Raw genomic sequence first — 25,871 nt, 5'->3', positions numbered from 1 at the left:
CTGCATCAATTTACTCAGAGTGGTTAGGAAAGTCCAGGACTTTCAGGATATTTTCAAGTGAGTGACTACCAACTTTCTTAATTTTTGTCTCCTCCTTCCAACTCAAAACCAACCAGAAAAAGCCAAAACTGCTCCCCAATCAGTCACATAGGGTGCCCTGCTTCTGGTTAACCCGCCTTCAGCTTTTCCGTGCTAATAACCTCCTAACAAAGCATACCTGAATTCTTCCCTTTTGTTCACTACAAAGCTCCTTAACACTGATTTTGACAAATATTTTTCAAACATCAGACCAGAAGCACAAGCAACAAAGGCAAAAATAAATAAATGGCACTACATCAAACTAAAAAGTTTCTGCACAGAAAAGAAACAATCAACAAAATGAAAAGGTAACCTACGGAATGGGAGAAAATATTTGCAAACCGTATACCTGAGAAGGGTTTAATATTATATATATATATATATATATATGTATTTATGTATATATATATATATATATATAAAGAATTTATACAACTCAAAAACAGAAAAAATCTGATTTAAAAATGGGTATTTTTTCCAAGAAAGACATAAAAATGGACAATAGACCCATGAAAAGATGCTCAACATCACTAATCATCAGGAAAATGCAAATCAAAACTGCAATGAGATATCTCCTCATACCTGTTAGAATAGCTACACTCAAAAAGACAGGAGATTACAAGTGTTGGTGAAGATGTTGAGAAAAAGGAACCCTTTTGCCCTATTGATGAGAATGTAAATTGGTACAAATGCTATGGAAAATAGTACGGAGGATCCTCAAAAAAATTACAATTACTATCCAGCAATTCCACTTTTGGGTTTATATTAAAAAAAAAAAATGAAAACAGGATCTTGAAGAGACATCTTAACTTCCATTTTCATTGTGGCATTATTCATAATAGCCAAGATATGGAAACAACCTGAATGTCCATCAATGGATGAATGGATAAAGATTTATTTATATCTGTATAATGGAATATTATTCAGGCATGAGAAAGAAGGAAATCCTGCCATTTGTGACAACCCGGATGGGCCTTGAGAACATTATTCTAAGTAAAATAAATCAGAGAAAGACAAATACTCTACAATATCACTTACATGTAGAGTCTAAAAAGCTGAACTCATAGAAATAAAGAGTAGAGTGGCGATTAGCAGGGGCTTGCAGTGTAGGGGAAATAGTGACATGTCAGTCAGTGAATACAGACTTGCAGTTAGAAACTGAATAAGTTATGGGGATCTAGTGCACGGCATTGTAATTATAGTTAACAATACTGTATTATACACTTGAAAATTGCTAAGAGAGTAGATCTTAAATGATCTTACCACAAAAAGGAATGGCAATTTTGTGATATGATGAGGTGTTAACTAAGGCTATAGTGGTACCCTCACTGTGTCACAAAAGTGTTTCAATTCAACACATTTTACACCTTAAAGTTACATAATATTACATGTCAATTGTATCTCAATGAAGTTGAAAAAAATGACAAGTTAGAAGTGTCAGTAACAGCGAGAAGGCAGAGAGTAGAGTGGGTTTTGGCAACAGCAACAAGTAGAGTGGGTTTTAATTTTGTTCTGGGTATTTTGACTTCAGGGTAATTGTGCAGCAGGTAAGTAGAAACATCTAGCACGAAGTTGGGAAATAACACTTGAACTGGGGAGTACAGGCAGATCTAGAAATACTTATTTGGAAATATTCCCCATAGAGATGATGGTAACTTAAGCCATATGTATGAGGGTAATTTCGGATATGGAAGATGTAGAAATAGGAGAGGATCACAAAATATAGTCATACACTGATTCACGTATTCATTCAAAAATCCCCGAGCACAGCTCTGCCCCTGGGCCTTGTGCTTGGTGCTGAGGGTAGACATGCTGCAAGTCTGCCTATATTTAAAGATACTGGGAAGGAGAAAAAAGCAAAGCAAAACCCACAAGCTGTAGTCATCAGAATATTAAAAAAGAAAAACAAAACTAAAACTAAAAAATAAGAAGGCAGTGACGGAATCCCTGGCATAAGAGAATTTCAAGAAGGAAGTAGTCAACAAGCACACGGGCTGTGAATTATTTGAGGGTGATGATGACATTAAGAAGAATGTGATTTGATGTTTTGGCACTATTGGAGATGCTCAATAAAGAGTGCCATTATAGTTATTAGGGTAAACAACATATTGTTAGGTATAAAAAGTAAGTGTAGACTGCCCACCCAAAAGAAAAATAAAAGATAGAAGCTTGAAGAGGTAGGCAGATCAAGGGCAAAGTTCTCCAGGAAAGGTAAAGCTTGACATTATAGGCTGAAAGGAATGATCAAGTGGAGAATGGGAAATTGATTGTCATTAGAAAAAGCATAAAAGATGTCTTTAGGACAGGCAAGAGAAGATGAAAACAAGAATACAAGAAGGAGAGAGAGTCCTTTCTTGGAAACGAAGTAATATATTAGGAATAGATGAAGATACATTATTTAAATGGAGATAGGAAAATTGAAGTTGTTAACATGAATAACTTTAATCCACTTAAAAATGTATAAGCAAATTATGTCATAGCAGGAGAGAGAAGTAGATACAGAAAAGGGGGGGATTGGAAATATTTCACTTTCGCGGCTATTAGGAATGTCATGGGTAGGTAACTGTTAAGAAATGATAATGATGATGAAACACGAGCAATGCATAGGGCTAGTTGTGTGGTGGAATAGCAAAATAGGAAGCAAACATTTAGGTATAGCAGCTTTCTTTTTCAAAGCTTAGAAGAGAGGATTTTATGGAACATCATCTAATTGAGGTGGGGAGGATTAGCGTGGAAGGGAGATTAAAGAGGAGACAGAGGTTGTGGGGTACACGATCTACGACTACCCCATCTTAGAGGTAAAGAACATATGGCTTAAAAAACCTTGCTGATATTGTTAAAATGAAGAATCTGGTCCATAATTCCAGGACAGGGCCTGAGATGCTGCATTTCTAACAAGTCCAGAACTATCAATGAGAATCTATAGTTTATTAAGAATCCCAAATGATTTGTATGTGCGTTTAAGAGGTATGGGCTTTTAAGTTTGAGAGGTACTGCTGTATACCTCACTTTTACCTCTGTGTTGGTAATTGCCAAGAAAATGGTAAAAGGAAAAGAAAAAGGAATACTGGGTATTTTCCAGGGGGTTATTCAAGTAGCCAATATGTAGAGTAAGCTAGAAAGGGACTATGCGGTCCAAATACAGCTCTATACTTTGAGAATAGGGAGGGAAAACGATCTGACAGTCATGATGGCAGCTGCTGAACTGAAGCTCCAAAGCTTATCTGACCTCTTGCAACAGTTGAAGTGAGATGAAAATAAATGTTGCTATAGTTACCAAATAATTTCCATAAAGGTTAAACCAATCCTGTGAACTTTCACAGGTTCTTACAGATTTCCCAGTATAACCAACTCCAGTAATGAAAAGATCATGATATTATGCTGGAAATTATCGTTTACAATTTTAATTTCTTCCCAAATGTGTAGGTATCTATAACACAACAGCTTTTATCATGAGCGTTATTATTTTTGAAGCTTTATTAATGTGGCTGAATGGCAACTTAGGAAAAGTATAATATGACAATACCACCCATGAAAAAGGGTTTGGAGAATCTCCTTATAATATACCCATTTATAGTTGGAAGTTATTGTTGCCAATCATGTGAGCACAACAAACATTTTTAATAAAATGTTAATGTTTTGAATAATTTGGAGTGGCATGTTTAAGGATAATGATATCTAAGAGTCAAAATATTAAATGTAAGGATCTATACATTTTAGTTTAAAACATGTAAATTCCCACTCCAAAAATGGATTGCTTAATGTTGTTTCTATATCTATTTGACACCAGAAATATTTGTAATCATTACTTTCGTTTTATACCTTTTTAACAAAGATAAAACTTTATTTAGAGGTTTTAACATTTTGGTTTTTTGTAAGCACAATTTCAAACCAGATATCCATTCAGTTATAAAGATATCAAAGGCACCACTACCAACAGGCTAAAAGACAAATTCCAGCCTATAATGTATTTTGGCAACTTTTTTTTTTCCTAGTCATGCCTTTTGTTATATAGCAGTTTTCAAATAACTTCCAATTATATAATGAAATCCTCACAAAAGCCCTGGGAGATTAATGGTTTGTGCTGTCAGTTAATTCATGAATAACATCTTTCCTCAGTAGATTTTAAACCATGGAAGAAAGATCGCCATCTCTTGTCATTTCCATTTTCTCTAATATATACAAACATGTTAATGCACAGTAGGAAACTAATAGATTCAGACAAATTTGAGTCTCCAAAGAATATGCTGTACAATTAGTTTTCTGTCACAGTAAAATGTATCCAAATTCTTTACGATCATATTAAACTAATAAGGTGATATAAGGCACAAGTTTTTTTATAATAGCTTTTTTGAGATGTAATTCCCATACTATAAAATTCTTTTTTCGTATAACCTTTTAAAGTGTACAGTACATTGGATTTAGTGTATTCAGCATTGTGTAACCAGCACCACTCTCTAAATTTTATAATGTTTTCATGAGCCAAAAAGAAATCCTGTACCTACTGGCCGCCATTCACATTCTGCTCACCCTTCAGTCCCTGAAAACCACTAATCTGCTTTCTGTGTCTGTAGCATTTCTCATTCGCATTTAAATGGTCATCCATCCAAGCCTGAGATGACATACCCTGTCCAGGATCCAGTCTCCTCCCATCTTATTACTCTACTTGTAACAGAGTAGAGTTTAAGGGAGCAGAAAGAGGAGTGTAGCCTCTCATGATTAACAACAACAATAACAAAAAACAAACAAAACTGCCGTTGGAGCTCCAGGCATTAATGCTGCATTCTAGCTAGAGAATTAACGAGAAAAGGAGACAAAGATGGGCGTACTCTCTACATTCAGTGGCACTTCCTAGAAGTTGCTCAGTCTACTTGAACATACATGCTTTTGCCAGAGCTTAGTCTTATGGCACCAAGACTAAGAATCTTTTTCCAAGTAGACGTGAACCTAGCTAAAAATCAGCAGTTCTTTTGCTAAAAACAGGGAAAGATGGATATTGGGGGATAACTGGAACTTTCCGTCATAGTATTAAACCCATTTGAACTTATTAAAATATATTAAGCTAGGGTTTGGAACACCTGAAGAACAATCCTTATGAAAGTTTAGAGTGTTAGGGCAGCATTTGTAGTGCCTTTTGATAGTGGCAATCAAATATAAAATCATTAAATATCATATTTGTAACCAGGATATAAAAGTTATGAGATCGGGGCTTCCCTGGTGGGGCAATGGTTGAGGGTCCGCCTGCCGATGCAGGGGACGCGGGTTCGTGCCCCGGTCTGGGAGGATCGCACATGCCTCGGAGCGGCTGGACCCGTGAGCCATGGCCGCTGAGCCTGCGCGTCCGGAGCCTCTGCTCCGCAATGGGAGAGGCCACAACAGTGAGAGGCCCGCGTACCGCAAAAATAAATAAATAAAAGTTATGAGATCGGACTGTGTTTGTCTTGTTCATCACTTTAACCTCACATTCTAGAATACTAGTGACTGACACACAGTTGCTAAAAAAATATTTATTAAATAGATAAATGAATTACTGAACTAATATTATATAGTTATATGTGTTGTTTATAGTTATAGTTGAGCAACAGATTTACAGATATACAAATTACCTAATTATGGGATGAGTTGATAGTTCCGAAACTTATCACTGCCTGTCCCTCCAGCTTTCCCAGGATTTAAGATCTGCTTTGAAAGAAATGATTTAGGTATTAAATAAGACATTGAGAAAGTCTGGATGTTACTGAGCTAAGGTAAAAATCTAACACCTAAATACAGGGTAGTTTTCTTCCTAAGGGCCTGTCAGCAATTATTCTTTATTGAAGCATTGAATTATTTCTTTATTTAGGTGTTTATTAGTTATTTATTGAGGATTTACAATATGTCAGGTTCCATTGAAACAGTGTACTTTTTTCCCGCATACATGTAGTCTGCAATTATAATAAGAATTATGTTTCTGAGATGATAAGCTTGACAGTCTTGAAAGAAGCAAGAGTTCAAAGTCTGTTTTTTTTTTTTTAATAAACATAGTATTTGCAATTTTCTAAATGTATAGAAGGCTATCTGGTTTTCTAAGAAAGCATTTCTGATAACTTATACCAAAATTATGTATATATTACATAAAACTTGAATATTTTGTAAAATCTCATGTATTCTAAATTATTGGCAGAAAATAATGTATAGTTTCAGTTTAGCATTTAATGAGCTAGGCACTATGGAGCTGTCCCTATCTAAAATTAGTCATAATATGTTGGAGTTGTATGACTGGAATGATTTAATTTGTTTACTATTTTTGTACATTCATTTAAAATAAATTGAGAGTGTAGTTATATCTCTGCTTTATGAAGTTGAATTTTTATTTCATTCTAAATAGAATAAAATGGAAACCCTTAATTTATTTCACACCTCCTCTTCATTAAAAGAATTAGAATTTATTTGCTGCATGTAATGAATAGAGTAAGAGAGTTTGTGTTTGAAATTCAGCGGTACCATTTCTACCTCTATGCTCTTGGGCACGTTTATTAACCTCTCTAATCAATTGTCTTATCTATATAAGAACAGTAATCATAATAACCTGGTAGGATTGTTCTAAGGATTAAATGAATTGAACCTAAGGCACTTAACATGCTTCCTGACGCATAGTAGATATTCAATCAATGTTAACTACTATTGATATTTTAAAGGATCAACTAAGGGGATAGTAGACATATAATAAATGTGTAATTACATGACCCCTGAATCTAATTATATATATATTTATATATATATATAAATATATATTCATCAAAATACCACTTGCAAGAAATATTGCACAATAATAAAATAGGATGTGGAAACTGGGTTGTGTAATGGTTCACAGAACAGTTTGATACCAGGGTCTCTGGGTTAAAACCAAAAACAGCAACAACAAAAAACAACTGTGTAATAGTACATTTACACAATAATTTTCTCACAGCTCAAGTTTTGTTCATGGGTAAAGTTTAGATACAGTTGTGGGAATTAAATTAGTTGATACATACAAAATACTTAAACCAGTGCTTTACATATTGCTTATTTTTACTAAATGTTATTTATGGCATATGGCTTAATTGAGATCCTGAACTTAATTCAGCTTGAGTTGAATTTTGACTTCACAATGTATTAGTGATAAGACATTTTGGAGTATATTCTGGCAACTGTTAGCTTCCATTTTTTTAACTGAAAATGTGGAAAATAATCTCACTTTTTGTGAGTATTAATGGAAATACAAGAGACTTTTGTGAATGCCAATTGAAGATATATGAAATAAAGTATAGAAATCTTAGCATTGTACTATTTATCCATTGCTAACTAAATATTATTTTTCTAAACCCACCATATTGTCTTTAAAATAATTTGCAATTATTTAGAATTATTTATAATTATTTAAAATAACTTCACAATTTTTAGATTTCCAAATCATTTAAAAATTCAACCTTTTGTCATTCCCTTTAAAAGTTGAACTTCTCAGCAAAATTGAGCCAAGAAGAAATAAAGTACTCCAAACTGTTTTAACATCAGAGAAATCACCATCTGAAATGCCAATTCCATGAATTTTTCCAAACAGCCACATATCCAATAAATCCATTAATTAATAGCTGTAATCTATAGAAATACTAATTCAAGTACAACTTTTTAAGATTTCTGCAGTAATTTGACAGTTATATAGACATTACTATGACACATGCCTCCTTGAATATCATAGGTTCAGGATATTAGACTTCCAGAATTACCAATCTCTCTTTTTTTTTTTTTTTTCTGAAGTTTGCTTACTTGGCTCAGCATAAGATCTTTCTGAGTGGTTATTCCTCCAAAGATAAGTAGCACAAATGAAAGAAGTATACCTGATCAAATTCATTTAGCTAGAATCTTATTACCTGAAATAAAATTTCCTGAAATGCATCAAGGACCACCCTAAGGACCACATTGTCAGTGCCAATGTCATTGACAGTTTAATAACTGATCCTTCACCACAAATCTCTCCCCTAAAAATATTTATCTCATTCATATCATGTTAAAATGGACTCTTTCCTCTTTAAGTATATCCCAGTACTCAGTATTCTTGCCTGAATCAGGCCATGTAAATCATCGAAAAAGGTAGATTAAAGTTGAGGTGGGCCATATTTCTGCTTTGGCTTTCTTATATGCCTAAAATCACCTCCCTGGCATGGCCTTCGGTTTGAGAAACAACTAGCCAAATGCATTTAATGTCATTTCTAGAATCCCTGAATTTAAACATAAGCAGTGACTTCAAGTCTGAGTGTCCAACATATCTAATCAGTATAACAATGTCAGTAATACAAACAAGGATGTCCTTTGGATTTACTGTTACTGAGTATTCACATTCAGATACAGATAAGCATTCTGTGTGTAACTGGAGAACATAAATAACCTTATGTGCTTTTTATGTTGAAATTCTATTATTCAGTTGAAAATGTCAATTTATATTGGAAATATGCAACACAGTGCCTGCAGGAGTAATCTAGCATCTGATAGTGCTAAAAGAAATCATTGTTTCTGTATTATAATGTCAAATCTTAAAGCTCGACTTTAAATCTTTAATAATAAAATGGTAATAACCATTAAAAATTTCAATTAGTGTATCCAAGGAGTTCATTCCACGATGGCAATACTGATTATTGATTCTAACACTTAATTTAACATCTGCCCCAAATTTAAATTGATGCACCTCTTGATAAAAGAGGGGAATACTGGGGGCAAGTCACTATAATTCCTTGATTGACCTTCTGAAGTATAAGCATTCAGATCACACTAGATTCTTGGGAAAGACTTCCCTTTCAACCAACATCAGTAGGAAGTAGATCTTCTGAAGAGATCTTTTCCTTCCTTGCTCCCATAGGGAAAATGAAAGCAGAAAGCAGTAGAATAGTGAGCCTGGGACACTGGCAAGGTTAGTCCATGTGCATTCGGATTAGTAAAAGGGATGGGAAGCAGAGACATCTATGGAGGGCTAGTAAGCAGTGTAACCACTTGGGAACAAGGAGACCTGGGGCCATGGCCAGTAACTGGAGTGAAACACAAGTGGATTAAGAATCAGATACTCAGAGTACAGTCGAGTCTCTGCCACCTCTTGGTTCGGTGACTTTGACCAAGAAAGTCTGAGCATTCATTATGGAAGATTTAACTCCACACATGCATTTCAATTTGCAGAATAAGAACAATACATTTTAATGTGAATATTTATACTTCAGTGATAGTAATAGTTTGTTTTCCACTAACATTTGATCAGAAGAATGTTAGAAACATTTTATTTCACTCAAGTGGTTCCTATTACTGTCAAAATCATTTCCACATATGATAATGCCTCCTAAGAATTAAATAGCATTCCTTTGTCAGATAAACTATGTTATATAATGTTTCCTTCATTTGTAGTAGAAAAGATTTAATGAATAGAAATCTGAGAAAAACGTATCCTCCAAAGCAACACCACTCATAAGGAATTTACATAATGGATGTCAATTTTCTATCTTCTATGAACTTGTAACACATTACACAGTAGAGCACCTGCGTATATACCAGTCATTCATGAGTTTTCTAAAGGGCTCATAAATGTTACTAATTTCTTCATTGAGGGTAGAAATGAAATCTTCAGTTTCCTTATTTTGTTCATATAGAATAGTATCTACCTCGAAGGAAGCAAATTCAAGGGCGTAATAAATGTGTGTTGATGAGCAAGTTACCACAGCATCAAAATGATAAAACTCTTGCAAAGCACGTTAACTACTAAATATGATCACATGTGATGGTAATCAAATGTCTTGATTTAATGACAGTGATAATAACCAGTTTCATAAAGTGCTATTGGAATACTACAATGAACTATGGAATACTACATGATCTTTAAAATGATGATAGAGAATATTTATAGTCATGGAGAGATATATATTACCCACTGATTAAAGCAAAGAGATCAGTTGGATTATGGTATGCTAATCACATTTGTACACAGTAACGTGTGTGTGTGTGTGTGTGTGTGTGTATTTGACACTGTTAACTGAGTATAACTGAGAAGGCTTTTTAAAATAATATATGCAAAATACATTTTGCTTGCAAATGTGTCCCTCACCCATAGTTCCACAAGAAGCAAAAGAGACAAATTTTCTCTGCTTGTTTGTCATCCCTGCATTAAAGAGCTGAAATTAGAGTAATTAATTTCAAATCACAATAGTGATGTGAGCTGAGTAACAGTAATGCTATTTCAGACAAATGTAGTCAAAATTGTCAAGTTATATGTACACTAATTATACATAAAATAAAATTTTTCATGATATTGTATCACTATTTAACATTTTATGATCTTGAATTAAAATGCAATACCTATACTAATACAAAATGTTTTTGGTTGTACTTTTTTAGGTCTCAGGGTGGTGAACTTTTTCTTTGAATTCCTAACCTGTGAGCCTATGGTAAGATTATAATTAATATACTAAATTTTATAGTTTTTCTCTATTACCCCTGCTTGATTAATAACAGTAAAGGGAATTTGCATAAGTAGCTTGATACTTTACCTTACTTTTATGGAAATTCTGAAGAAACTATGTGATATTTTCTATCTAATGTTTATGTTCTTGAGTAGTTTATAGTAATATAGTCATTTGATGTAGCCTTTGATAGGTTTCTAAGTGAATTTGAAGCATCGTTCAGGAAGGTAAAGATTTATACCATGGACAAAATTTCTTTGGATATGAATGACAATTTTATATATTAAAAATATTTATAGGGAGGTCTATTTGATGCCAATGAATAAGGCAATGAGTTATTGAAAGTAAAACTTATAAAATTATAACCTGTCAGGATTTATCAAAATTGGGTTCTTCTATTAAAACTTGATGTTGGAGCTTTAGAGAGTTGAAAGTAAAATATGTAAGTATGGAAATAGAGATGATAAGAAATCACCAGTAACTTCTAAGGTGATTTGGGGAGGTGTTATTTATTTGTTAATTTCTGTGGTTAATGCATTCAATAACGTGTTAAAAATGTGAATATGGATTACATTTATAATTGATTACTACAGAATATAAGTAAACATAAGTCTGTGTTGTGAAACTGATTGGGTTATTTTAGTAGAAGGATTTTCAGTGTTTATCTGTTCCTTAATAGTAAACATGATAAAGATTTAGCTTGTAATTGACATATAAAATACAGATAATATGGGCATTTGTATCATTCATTTGATATCTGGGGGGAACGATATCTTTGGAAACACAGAGGCAATTGACTCCATCTCCTCTTTATCTGGTAATTCAGCACTATTGAAATGTATCTTGAAGAAGTTGTTTTAAGAGACTGTAGGCAACCACCTCTGGGCACTCTACTGTGTTCCCTTTGGTGATATTTTTAGAAAAAATGTAAGATTATGAAAAACAAGTGTCATATAGAATCAAGGGAAAATCCCTCTGCCCTTCGAGAAGGATTCTGCTGAAAATGGAAGACATTTTATAAAATGTTATTTGGATATGCATAGAACAATAATTTTATCCTTGAGAAGTTATTTTTTTAATTTGTAACTTATATTTTACAAATATATATAAATAAACCTACAAATCATTTCATTTTATAAAATGGTACAAAATATTTTTAAAATTTATGTCATCTCCTGTTTTTTTAATATTCTTATATAAACATACACAGAGAAAATTGCTCATAGCTTAAGTGCACAGTCTCAGTGAATTGTCACAAAATGAACACACCCATATAACCAGCACTCACATAAATAAAAAAAAAAAAGATAAAAATTAGAGTACATTGTAGCCCCCACCTTAATTGCTCTTTTCTAGTAACTATACCCACAGAACATAAACACTATCTTGAATTCTAGGAAGATAGATTACTTTGCCTACTTAATCACGTTTTACAAATGAAAACATATGATAGGTACTGCTTTGCTTCTTTTGCTCAAAGTGACATTTGTAAGATTATATGCTGTGGTAAATCACTCCTTCTCATTACTGTGTAGTAGGCAACTGTGTGAATATACCAAATTATGGTCCTTTCTCCCATTTATAAGCATGTGGATAGCTTCTAGAGTTTGGCTCTTATGAGTAACAGTCATATGGATATCTGGAAGATGTCTTTTAGGGAATATGTGTATATATTTTGTTGGGCATATAGGCTGTGCATATGTTCCGCTTTAGGAGAGAGTGACGTTTTACCCAAGTGGTTATTTCAGGTTTCAACAGCAGGATGTGAGAGTTCAGTTGCTCTAGATACTCAGTAACACTGGGATTTTTCATCCTTCTCTTTTAGCCACTTTGTTGTGTATATAGGGATATTTTAATTTGAATGTCCTGAAGATTAGTGGTACTAAAAACTTATTTTTTAAAACTATTTGTCGTATTATCTATTATCTATCCTTTTAAAATTATGTTATTTATCCTTTTTTTTTATCATATACATATGGGTATTGAATCCTTTGCTGGATATATGCACTGATATGCTAGGGTGCCTTAACCTGATTCATAAGAGCCTACTGTTGAAGTGTCAAGAATTTTGAGAGCTGCTTAGTAGTTTTAAAAGCACCATGGTAGAAGTATTTACACCACACATATTGGCAAACACTAAAAAAATAGGACTTTTCTTCTGGAGTACTAGGTGTTAAACATTTACTAGCACACCACTGGATATTTATATTTTATATGAAACCATTTGGTGGAATTTTTCATCTCCTGTTGATGTCTCTTGATAAATAGAAGTTCTTCATTTTAATTTATTCTAGTTTCTTAGGTTTATTTCTTGTGTGATTACTTTTTCTATGATTTTGTGTCCTATCTAAGAAATAGTTGCCTTAGCCATGGTTGATAAGATATTTTCCTTTGGTTTCAATAAAAGCTGTATTGTTTGAACCTTCACATTTAATGATCTCCAGGTATTAAAGATATTGTTCTATAATATTATCTTGTGTGCTTAAGATAGTTAGCTGGATAGCTTTTCATTAAGATAGTAAATGCTCTGTGTATATGTTAAATTTTTTGTTGTAAAATTTATATATAAATATGAAGACACTGATATTGATGATTATTTAATAATTTAATGTAGCTACATATAAGCAATTTGTAGTATTTCATAAAGTTAATATATGTATTTACGCATTGTTCACTATAAGTTTCACATGCCAAAATCAGGTGGCCATAATTTTGAAATATCCAAAAGCATAACAAAATTAATATTTGATTTTAACCTTACATGTATTATAATTTATTTCCATTATATATTATGGAGTGAACCAAAAGTCTGCAAAATAAATATTCCACACAATCATTAAAAAACTCAGAATAAAATGGATAGCTAGTGGGAAGCAGCCACATAGCACAGGGAGATCAGCTCGGTGCTTTGTGACCACCTAGAGGGGTGGGATAGGGAGGGTGGGAGGGAGACGCAAGATGGAGGAGATATGGGGATATATGTATATGTATAGCTGATTCACTTTGTTATAAAGCAGAAACTAACACACCATTGTAAAACAATTATACTCCAAAAAAAGATGTTAAAAAAAAATCATCTTAAAAAAAAAAAAAACACCTCAGGATATTGGCTAAACTTTTGGCATTCAAATAAAATTATTATTAAAATGTATTTAGTTGCTTCCAAAATATTGTCTAATAAATTGAATAAACATGTAAACACCATGATAAATACAGCCTGAAGGCTTGACTGCAAAGTATTATTGTATGAACTTCATTAAGATTTTATTTACCTTGTGATTAATATATAGAGAGATCGTTATAGATACATATAGATATAAGTATGAAAGTTTTGACAGAACACAGCAGTGCACACAGCAGTGCACCACGTACTAGTGTTTTGTGTCTGATAAGAATGATAGTATTAAAAACGGTATTATTTCTCCCTTAAAATTCTGAGTCAGTTACATAAATATGTTTGTGTTTACCACAGATTATATTGTCCTATTATGCATCTTTTGTGAGTTGAATATGTGTTTCCTCTCCAAGTTATCATCTTGATTTAAATACATTCAATTTCCTCCATAATAGTTGAAATATTTGAGAGATGTAATGAAACATAATGGAATTAAATGATTATTTTCAAATGGAAAGTTCAATAGGTTCAATATGCACATGTCAAATTTAGACTGTTTCTTTTTTAATCTCTGGGTTTTTATTCCAAGCCAGTTCATTGACTTCAGAGTAACTCATAACTCAATGGAAGTGCAAAAGCAAGCCATATAAAATGATGTTTCTATTTTATTTTTTAAATTATTTTATTGAAGTATAGTTGATTTACAATGTTGTGTTAGTTTCTGCTATACAGCAAAGTGATTCAGTTATACATATCTTCATTCTTTTACATATTCTTTTCTATTACGGTTTATCACAAGGTATTGAATATAGCTCCCTGTGCTGTACAGTAGGACCTTGTTTATCCACCCATTTGCAGCAACATGGATGGACCTAGAGATTATCATACTAAGTGAACTAAGTCAGAAAGAGAAAGACAAATACCATATGATATTACTTATATATGGAATCTAAAAAATGACACAAACAAACTTATCTATGAAACAGAAACAGGATCACGGATATAGAGAACAGACTTGTAGTTGCCGAGGGGGAGTGGGGGAAGGATGGATTGGGAGTTTGGGATTAGCAGATGCAAACTAAAGTGATGTTTTTAACAATTACTATTTTTCAAATCTTTATAATAGTGAGAAATCTGAGAAAAATTGGGGGTTTATAGATTAATCCTTGAAATTAAAATAAAAATGATACTGATTTATTTTCATATGTTTGGAGAGCCTGGGATTTGTATCAGAGCTGTTATTCTTTTGACGTTGTTGCCTGTCTGAGGTAGCCAAAGATGATAAAATATAGAGTGTGTGCTAATTAAAAGCTAATTAGGTGATTTTCACTTTTACTACATTACTAATCACTGTGGGATAGTTAAAGCAGGAAGGACAAAGGTGAGTGAAACACTGAAGAATGTCTTGAAGATTGGTCCAAAGAGTTTACATAGCAGTAATGGGTCTGATCCTGTACTAGCCATTTTAAATAGCTAAATAATGAGTTTATCTGTGAAATACAGCACAGGTTACACAAACCTTACTTCATGAAGGTGTCTGTCACTGAAGATAAATGATACTTAAAGGAAGAAAATCCATGAAGACACAGACAACATACAGAAGTAATTGATGGCAGGCAAATATACTTTATTTCATTTTCACAGAGATTACAGAGTTTAGGGACAAATAAAGTTCAAAGATACACAGTTAACATACTGAAGGAAGAAAAACAGTAGAAACTGAAGAATTATCAACATGTAGAATATTTTATTATGCATAATTTGAGCCCCAAACTAACCCTTTAAAAAAGCCTAAAAGAAAAAAAAAAAGTAAAATGCATTCAGAAAAATCCAAGTAACTAAAAAGTTTTGGTAATATAAATGACGACTGAACTTTAGAATAAAATTATTGGACACACAAAATATTAGCTATATAATTTTAGTTCCTATTCAATGATGTATTTATTTCCTTGAACTATTAAAGTACAATGTTTTGGTTTTTCTCCCCCTGAAAAGTAGAAATATTTTCTAGTTCCTGGCCTAATATCTGGCAATAGCATACGTTCTCTAAAATTTTGCTATCTAGAAAATCAATTCTATGTAAACTAGAGAAAAGTTTTCGTGTTTCTTTTGCTAAATAAAACATTTGTTTTCTGCAACACATCCTCTTTCCAAACTTTTCTTCCCTCCCTCCCTTCCTTTTTTCCTTCCTTTCTTTCTTTCTGCCAACATTTATGAAGAACTTACTCTGTACTAGGAAGATGGCTAACTAATGTTGCAATGGTGCAACAGACAAAGCATATATATATATATTTATCAATTTCACAGTAGAAATTAGATTAAATAAAGTAGAAAAAGGATTAAATAAAAAGTAAATCTCAATTTTGATAAGTGTTATGAAGAAAAGCATTCCCAAATATAAAACAGCTGGGACAGGAGTTGATGTTTAATGCTTCAAAGGAAAAGTAGAGTTCCCCATATGAAGGGATGAAGAGGGGAAGGAGTATAAAGAGATTTCTAGCCTCTGAGGGAAAGGGGAAAGGGGAGCTGGAATGTTCAAAGAGTGTAAAGAATGTTAGTGTGCCTGGACCATAGTAAGTGGAAAGGCAGGAGGCATGAGATAAGGTTTAGCCTTGTAAGCCATGATAAGTATATTGGATTTTATTATAAATGCCATTGGAAGCCATTGAACATTTTTAAGCAAAGGCGTATAGTAATCTAAATCAAATTTTAAGAAAAGTGCTTTGTGGAGAACTAACTTTTAGGAGGAGATGTTTGCTGAGTTCAGAGAGAGAAAAATGTGATGCCTTGGACCAGGATGGGATCACAGTGTATTTTGGAGGTAGAACCACAAGGATTTATTTAAGTTGAAGTAGATGGTGAGAGAATAAGAGGCAAGCATGAATTCTAGATTTGAACAATTGTTTGTGTAGCAAAACCATTCACAACTGAGTTGATCTAGATGGAGTTGGGGGGCAGGTTCTACTAATAGAATCAATAACTCCATTTGGGATCAAGAATATGTTGTCTTACCTCTTTCTACTTCAGGTATGATTTGCAATTGTTACTTCAAATAAAAAGCATATTAGGAATAGGGAATGAGGATTCAATACTGTACATTCTAAGGATTCATTAAAGCCAATGATCTGGCAAACCATCTTTTTATAGCTAATTGTCCTGGGCTGATGGTTATAGAAGTATGTGTGAATTGATATGTGTGATGGTTATAGAAGTATGTGTGAATGGGTGCCAATGGTAACTATAAATGAGTTATAAATGAGTTATAAAATGAGTTCATAGTAAGATCTGGACAGTATATGGAAGGAAAGGATCAGCAATGGCTGAGTATTTAAAGAAATAACTGGAAAGAATAGGAAGAGTTTATGCCAATGAGCAAAGAATTTCCAACTTTAACATGAACTCTCACAGGAGAACAGAAGTAGAAATAGGAGGATAAATTTACTGGAATAAGTAGAAATTGAAAGATCTCTATAAACTTCTGTCATCATCATCTTCTCTAGAAAATTGCATCTCTCAACTTGAAGGAATCTAAGAGAGGAGAAATGAAAACAGTATTTTTTTCTCATTCTGTTAACTTTCAAATAGGTTTCTATATATTCATATCTGCCTTTTTGACAAGGGTGAAAACATTGGAAACTGAAACTTTCCTGTCATTCTTTGTCTCTGGAGGTGGGACAACTGATTGTCATGCTTTGTTTGCAGCACAAAATACCTTATTTCACATATTTAACAGCTAACTATATCATAATGGATATCCATCCACAAACTCACAATCTGACCTATATTCTGACACATTTTACCTGAAAATTTGACCTTAGGAATTTTTTGCATTTAGTTCAAACCATCCCACTATATATATCTATATATTGAATATATATATATATATATATTCAATGTATCAATTATATATATTCAATTTTCAATCTCAGATTCAAATAAATGGGCTAAGTATGTTATTTAATATCTGTTATTTTTGTTATAGTCACATATTCAATGAGTTTATTTCAATATATAATTATTACAGAAATACAAATATATTTTCTATAAAAACACAAGAACATGCATTTATTTCAACTATTGCATCTTATTCCAACCTGGTAGATGACAAGGAGAGATAATGTCATTATGAATACCTTGTTATTTTGAAATAAATTTAGAAGTAAAAGGTTTTTCAAACCAAATTGATGTCTCTATTACACGCTTAAGTCAAGTCACGATTATTTTAGCCCATAAGGAAATTATCAGAAATTATAATGGTATCACTAAAAACTTGGCATAGAAATTCTGCTGGTTTCCTAGCACTCTTGCCACATGTACTGGGATGGACAATAATCTGTATTGTTGTAAAAGGAAATGGAACAATGTGGAGGGTGGAGAAAGGCTGAGGGGGTTGAGGAAAATTTGTTATTACTCCAAAATACATAGCAAACAGATCCAATAGTTATTATTCTGATGATACTTTCATTGTGCTGGATATTTATAGGAGGTAATGGGGAGGGAGGGAGAGAGTGGGAAGAGAGAGAGAGAGACAGAGAAGACACAGATTACAGATACTCTATTTTGAAGAAGTGTAATTGGGATCCACCTTCCCACTACCCTTGCCTCTACCTTAAAAACACCATTTGAAAATACCTGTGAATCAATGGACAAATCGTAAACTCTGAACATCTATAATTTGGGAGCGAGCGTGTTTTTTTTTTCCAAGTGTAGACTTTTAAAATAAGATTTTTGCCCCAGCTATAAAATCTCTAAAGTGAACTCACTTAAGGTAGACTCTCCCCTGGGAAGTTGTGAGGTTTGTCTCTAACCTCAAGAGGTTCTAACGGGTCTCATAGTAAAATTGGTTTCCCATGTTCATAGGATCTGTCCATCTACTAGGATATAAATCTGTTATAGAGATGGGATTACCATGACATCACTGTTGTACTGTGAGTCTGTTCATCCACTAGGATATAAATCTGTTATAGAGATGGGTTTACCATGGCGTCATTATTGTACAGTGAGTCTGTTCGCAATAGCAGAGTAAACATGTTTATCACTATGCATATTGATTATTTTGTCACTGCAAAGAGGCACTTTTCAAAATTGGAAATAATTATAACATATACACGTATTTATGTATTATGTTTAAATACACTTTTATCTATGAAGCCAATCATTAAAGTAAGATATTTTTACTTCAAATTATTCATAAAATTCAATTTTATTCATGAACTTTCACAGTTCCCTAAAAGTATCATTAGTGAGTAAGTCAATTGTTCTTCTAATGTAAATTTCAAGCATGACAGATAAAATATTACATAAAAGGCTTACCGTGCAAAATTGTTTTGAATACTATTGCTAGAGCATTTGCCCATGCATGAAATAGATAAAACTACAAAATTTTCAGGTCAAACCGCAGTATCAGGAAAAGGTTGAATATAAATTAAGGATGAAATCCAATATATTTGGGAGGGACTTCATTTTCTTCTTGAGAAATCAAAGAAAGGCACACTTATTAAACTTGGTATGAAATTTCTCAAGTAAAACCTAAAAAACCTGACTCTATTAAGAACACATATAACAAAAGCACTGGCTCGTTCAGTGTTTCATTTTAAACTTTTGGAAGTGATTTTAGTTAAGAGTATATACACAAAGGATTAGAAGACATTATGCCTATTCTAAAGGGCACGTGGAGAAAGAATTTCACCAGGGATCAAGTATGTGAGAATATTCATTCCTTAATGTGTCCCACAGAGACTTGCTGAAAGTAAACACATGCATAACGAGTGCCAGTCACTGGCCTACAGACTGAATAAGAGCTCATTTTGGAGCTCCCTGAGGAGTGAAGGGGAAGGATATGTGGGTGTATACATCATAAGTTAACCCAACAACAATAGTAAGAAGTTTTGAGCACGCAAAATGTGCCAGGTGATGTGCTAAATTCCTTACAATGATTATCTCTTTTAATCCGCATAATAACCTCTGTGAGAGAGGGACTTTTGCTTCCAGTAAAATTGAGATTAAGAGAAAGTGTGAAATTTGCTCAAGGCTGCACAACCGGAGAGAACTATAACAGAGATGATAGATCCTATTAGAAGGACATGAAGAAAACGTTATAGGAGAGGCTAGGATAATAATAAATGCCTACTGGAGTCTATGAAGGTGTCCTCCCTTGTGGGTGTTAAATTTGAGCAGGTGTAAGATTATAGAAAGAATATGAGATTTGCAAGGTAGTGAAGGCAGATAAGGGGAATGTTTCCATCTAATAAGATTTTCTGGGAGCATTGCCTTCTGGCCTTCATTTTATCATTTATAATATGTGATAGTGGTACAACATGATTTCTAAGGTGTTTTTTTTTGAGTACTGGAATTTTATGATGTTATATCTATTTACTCTACATAAAAATAAAGGAAGCTGCTTCTGAGTAAATCTGAAGCATCTGAGACTTTTGCCAGTATACCACTGATTCTTTTATCCTGAGGGTTAGAAAAATTCCTAAATGATTATTTAGTGCATCGCAAATAATGATGATGATAATAATAACAACAACAACATCAGGAAAAGACCATTGGATTTGGCCAGGAGAAAATCATTGAAATCTTAGCAATTCATTGACCGTATTGAGATCTTTTCTTTTTTTTTTTTTTTTTTGTGGTATGCGGGCCTCTCACTGTTGTGGCCTCTCCCGTTGCGGAGCACAGGCTCCGGACGCGCAGGCTCAGCGGCCATGGCTCACGGGCACAGCCGCTCCGCGGCATGTGGGATCCCCCCGGACCGGGGCACGAACCCGTGTCCCCTGCATCGGCAGGCGAATTCTCAACCACTGTGCCACCAGGGAAGCCCCTTGAGATCTTTTCTTAAATGAGTGTTCTGACAAACTGGCATGTTGACTCTGTGAATATATGTGATTATGTGCTTAGTTTGTAGTTGTGTAATAAATATGGTTTACATGAGTATTCTGTTTCTTAGCTAATAAAAGTAATACGGATATAAAAATTCCCTTGAGTACTATTTATCAAGCCAAAAGAATTTAAAGAAAATATCATCTACATGTTTTTATATCAAGTAGAAGAAGTATTAGAAAAAATGAAAACAACATGCATTCATTGTAAGAGCCTTGGGTGTTCCTATTTTTATGTTACCTGAGACAGTATAATTATGCCAGAAAAGAAACCCAAAAACATGTTTAGCTATAGATAAAATATCCCCTATTTTGAAAGAAATTAGATATGAAAGAGTTCAGTTGAGAAATTATATACGAAACAAAATCATCTGAGAATAAAGTAGGAACATACTGTAAGAGGAAAGTGGTGATGGCATGTCCAGTTTTAGAATGACATAAGTTCAGCTATTTGATGCTGACAGACTGCATTTCCAATCAAAAAGCACATCTCTAATGATGACCAGTGCATTTTGGTAGGCACACCACCAAAATAATGAAAAGCATTCAGAGACTTATATGGCCTGCCTATGAACTTTCTTTTTAATTCAGTAATGGTCTAGTTAATGTAATCATTATTACTAGCTAAAACTACATTGTAAAGAAAAAATAATTCTATTCTTAAAGTCTGTGTTACTACTCTCTGCTTATCAAAAGAAAAGCAAGATTAACTTATGTTTACTTAGAGTAGGAAACTGGAAAATTAAAGGTAATAATTTTTGTTCCAGCCAGCCCTAGTAAATTTATCTGAAATAAAAATCAAGACCCCAAATAGCCAAAGCAATCTTGAGAAATAAAAACGGAGCTGAAGGAAACAGACTCCCTGACTTCAGACTATACTACGAAGATACAGTAATCAAGACAGTTTGGTACTGGCACAAAAACAGAAATATAGATCAATGGAACAGGATAGAAAGCCCAGAGATAAACCCACACACATATGGCCACCTTATTTTTGATAAAGGATGCAAGACTATACAATGGAGAAAAGACAGCCTCTTCAATAAGTGGTGCTGGGAAAACTGGACAGCTACATGTAAAAGAGTGAAATTAGAACACTCCCTAACACCATACACAAAACTAAACTCAAAATGGATTAAAAACCTAAGTGTAAGGCCAGACAGTATAAAACTCTTAGAGGAAGACATAGGCAGAACACTATGACATAAATCCCAGCAAGATCCTTTTTGACCCACCTCCTAGAGAAATGGAAATGAAAACAAAAATAAACAAATGGGACCTAATGAAACTTCAAAGCTTTTGCACAGCAAAGGAAACCATAAACAAGACAAAAAGACAACTCTCAGAATGGGAGAAAATATTTGCAAATGAAGTAACTGACAGAGGATTAATCTCCAGAATTTACAAGCAGTTCATGCAGCTCAATATCAAAAAAAACAAACAACCCAATCCCCAAATGGGCAGAAGACCTAAATAGGCATTTCTCCAAAGAAGATACACAAATTGCCAACAAACACATGAAAGGATGCTCAACATCACTAATCATTAGGGAAATGAAAATCAAAACTACAATGAGGTATCACCTCACACCGGTCAGAATGGCCATCATCAAAAAATCTGGAAACAATAAATGCTGGAGAGGGTGTGGAGAAAAGGGAACCCTCATACACTGTTGGTGGGAATGTAACTTGATACAGCCACTATGGAGAACAGTGTGGAGGTTCCTTAAAAAACTAAAAATAGAACTACCATACGACCCAGCAATCCCAGTACTCTGGTGGGCGTATACCCTGAGAAAACCATAATTCAAAAAGAGTCATGTACCACAGTGTTCATTGCAGCACTGTTTACAATAGCCAGGATATGGAAGCAACCTAAGTGTCCATCGACAAATAAATGGATAAAGAAGATGTAGCACATATATACAATGGAATATTACTCAGCCATAAAAGGAAACAAAATTGAGTTATTTGTAGTGAGGTGGATGGACCTAGAATCTGTCATACAGAGTGAAGTAAGTCAGAAAGAGAAAAACAAATCCTGTATGCTAACACATATATAGAATCTTAAAAAAAAAAAAAAAAATGGTTCTGAAGAACCTAGGCTCAGGACAGGAATAAAGATGCAGATGTAGAGAATGGACTTTAGGACATGGGGAGGGGGAAGGGTAAGCTGGGACGAAGTGAGAGAGAGGCAGGGACATATATACACTACCAAATGTAAAATAGATAGCTAGTGGGAAGCAGCCACATAGCACAGGGAGATCAGCTTGGTGCTTTGTGACCACCTAGAGGGGTGGGATAGGGAGGGTGGGAGGGAGACACAAGAGGGAGGAGATATGGGGACATATGTATATGTATAGCTGATTCACTTTGTTATAAAGCAGAAACTAACACACCATTGTAAAGCAATTATACTCCAGTAAAGATGTTAAAAAAATCATTTAAAAATACCGCTTAGGAAAGTGCTTTTCATTCATTCATTCAAAATTCCATGAACTTCTAAGAAAAAAGTAAGTACATAACTAAATACCCAGACGATATTCTAATATAATCTTTGAAAGTTATCTTTATGGACGTGAACTCAATGTATATATGTGTTTTCATCCACTTTATTGAACCTGTGGTTTGCAATGAGCTGCTTTTGCATCAAATGTATGTTATATTAATTTTACTCTAATGAGCGATTTTATCTTTCATCTATAAAAACAAAAAGAATGAGAAATATTCAGGCAGGCAGACCTTATACAAATCAAGCAATATTAAAATATTTCATCATATGATTGCTTTGTCATTTTATATGCTGAAATTTTCAGAAGACAAAATTGTCTTCTTAACCACAGACTTCTTACTTTATAATTTCTGTACCACACTAAGATATTTTTTCTCCCAAATTTAAGATTTAAAACAAAAAGATGAAAAGGAATACATTTATTAGTGTTTAGTGAGAAGGAATACAAAGAATTCAGAATACAGGTCAAAAATCACAAAAAGCAGAGTCAGCCTTCAGGCTTCTGGTGAGTATTTTAGTGGACAAAATCCTCCCCGCATCATGTCTGTTGAGGCTGAGTTGCTAAGTGAAATTAATTCCATTTCCCACTTTTAGCTTTTCTTATGTCAAATGTAGAAGGCCACCTGCTATCTATGATTTAGATTTTCTCAGAAAAGAAGTACTAGAATATAATACAGGACTGTTAAGCCCATTGTGTAAGCATGATGGTTTAGATCAGTTGTATGCAAATTTAGTGTGCACAGCATTCCCAGAGCAAGCTTGTTAAACCACCGAATTTTCAGGCACCCCTGCCATCCAGGGTGTTGGATTCAGCAAATCTGGAGTAAAGCCTGGGAAGTGGCGTTTAATCAAGCATTCCAAAGTTGATTCTGATGCAGGTTAGTTTTAGATCACTTTTGCAGAAGTTATTTTTGAGAGGAATGAATATTATATTTTTATATGAAAAACAAAGTGGGGAGAAAACACGGAATATAAAAAAAAAATACTAAGGGGAGAAAAGTGGACTCTAGTAAAGTACATAGTTAAAATAAATCACTTACTATTTTATTTAATTTTCACAAAATCTCTGTGAGGTATTATCATAGAATAAAAATCAGAGATGCTAAGATAGTAAGTAAGGAGTTTTTCCATATATTACCAACAGGATAGACTCCAAAACTCGTGCTGTTTACACTATACCAAACAAAGTTGAGGGGATAAGTGACAGGGAAGAAAGAAATCATTTAAGCAGCCCTTCAAAGAGAGGCTAATAGGTTTTTGTTTTTGTATTAATTACCTCCCCTCTGTAAAAACTAAGCACCAGTTATATGTTAAAGACTAAGAAAGAAAGGAAAACAAAAACAAAAACAAAAAAAACCCAACTACCCTAGTAACCTAGTGTGTGAATGCAAACACACACATATACATATACACAAACATACCACAAATGTTGCTCATCATGTGGTAACTAATGGCTACAGATTTGTTTACAATCATCATTGTGTTATTAATGCTCCCAGAAGGTTTTTCTAAATCTAACATTATGTACTTTTTCCTTAACACTTTGTGTACATGTAATGCGAATAAATCCAGCTTCTTAGAATTGTACTCACCTTGATCTTCAGAACATTTGATAGAAAATACACTTCTATTCTGGCTAAAATTTTTATTTACATTAACACAGTGAGTAAACATTAAACCCCTTAGCCATTATCGTAAGTAAATTTTGGTTTATGGAAATTCAGTTTAAAATCATCTGTCCTTGAACTATGAAACTTTAAAAATTATCATTCCTATCTGTCTAGCTCACACATAATTCTGATTAAATAAGTTATCCATATGTGAATCCCCCTCGGTTTAAATTTTAATACTTACTCTGTTATTTCTACACTATATCTAGCCTTCTTCCTGCTCCCAACATGTCAGAAACAAGTTATTTAGTTGCTAAGACTTTTCAGTTTGTCTAAAGGCAAACTTATCAACCTCTATAAAATGTGTGTTATCTTGCTACATGTTTGATATACCATGGATATCTAGGAGAATCAAGGTTAGATTTTTGTTGATTTGTCTTGTTGATAATGAGGTGGTAGGAAAAGCAGTTAAATGCATTGAAAAAAAAAAAGAGCTTTAAAGGATATTTAAGCTTACTAAAGCCTTTCAACAGAACATATTTAATTCTGGTAGTGATAAAATGGATGGGATTTCATTGTAAAGCTGAGCAGAATTCAGCTTTTAATATGTCAGCTTTACATGACAGATTATTAATAAACTGCTACTGTTGTCTCTTGATACCAATCTTTGGCGACTGCCTTTTTTTGAACTTGAAACTCAAATGTGTTTTTAAAAGTAATCTTTATCTTGTGAACCAGTTTCTTCCTTTAAATGCATTTTTCCTCTGCTCTGTAGCAATTATTGTGTCATTTAATTAATGGTTTCAATTTCATTATACTATCATATTCCAAAAATTGCTAGGGCATTATGTGACTTTAGATAGATTAAGCTTTATTTTTTTTAATGAAGATGAAGGCAAGGCAGAATAAGAATTATAAAAGAGGATTTACTTTAAACTTGGTTCCTAACAAAATGAGAAAGTTGGTAAAATCAATTTTCTCAACTGACTTTCCACAGTGTTCTTGCCTTTTCTCTCTTTTGTTTGCTTATCTCTGTTGTAGATAACCAGTTTCTACTACCCACACTGTCATTAATTCAACAAAACACATTGAGCATCTGTATGAAATAGGCATTGTGCTACTGTTGGAAAACTAGTAGGCAATGGACAGAGCCTGCAGGAAGTGTACAGTTTCTGAGAGTTTACAGAGGGGATTAAGATCATCCCCCAGATACAAAAGG

At 33.5% G+C, this 25,871-nt stretch overlaps 1 protein-coding gene across 3 annotated transcripts in view; it reads left to right on the top strand.

Moving 5' to 3' along the window:
• Window positions 1-25,871, top strand: part of PTPRD (protein tyrosine phosphatase receptor type D) — a 1,574,709-nt gene that overhangs the window by 392,077 nt on the left and 1,156,761 nt on the right. For all 3 annotated transcript variants that reach the window (XM_082842820.1, XM_082842821.1, XM_082842823.1), the window contains one exon: window positions 10,468-10,517. The gene's annotated coding sequence lies outside the window, so the exon portion shown is untranslated. The remainder of the gene's footprint in view (window positions 1-10,467; window positions 10,518-25,871) is intronic.

This window comes from Leucopleurus acutus, assembly GCF_964270905.1.
Source record: "Leucopleurus acutus genome assembly, chromosome: 7".
Lineage (NCBI taxonomy): Eukaryota > Metazoa > Chordata > Mammalia > Artiodactyla > Delphinidae > Leucopleurus > Leucopleurus acutus.
This window is presented reverse-complemented; position numbering and strand designations above follow the sequence as displayed.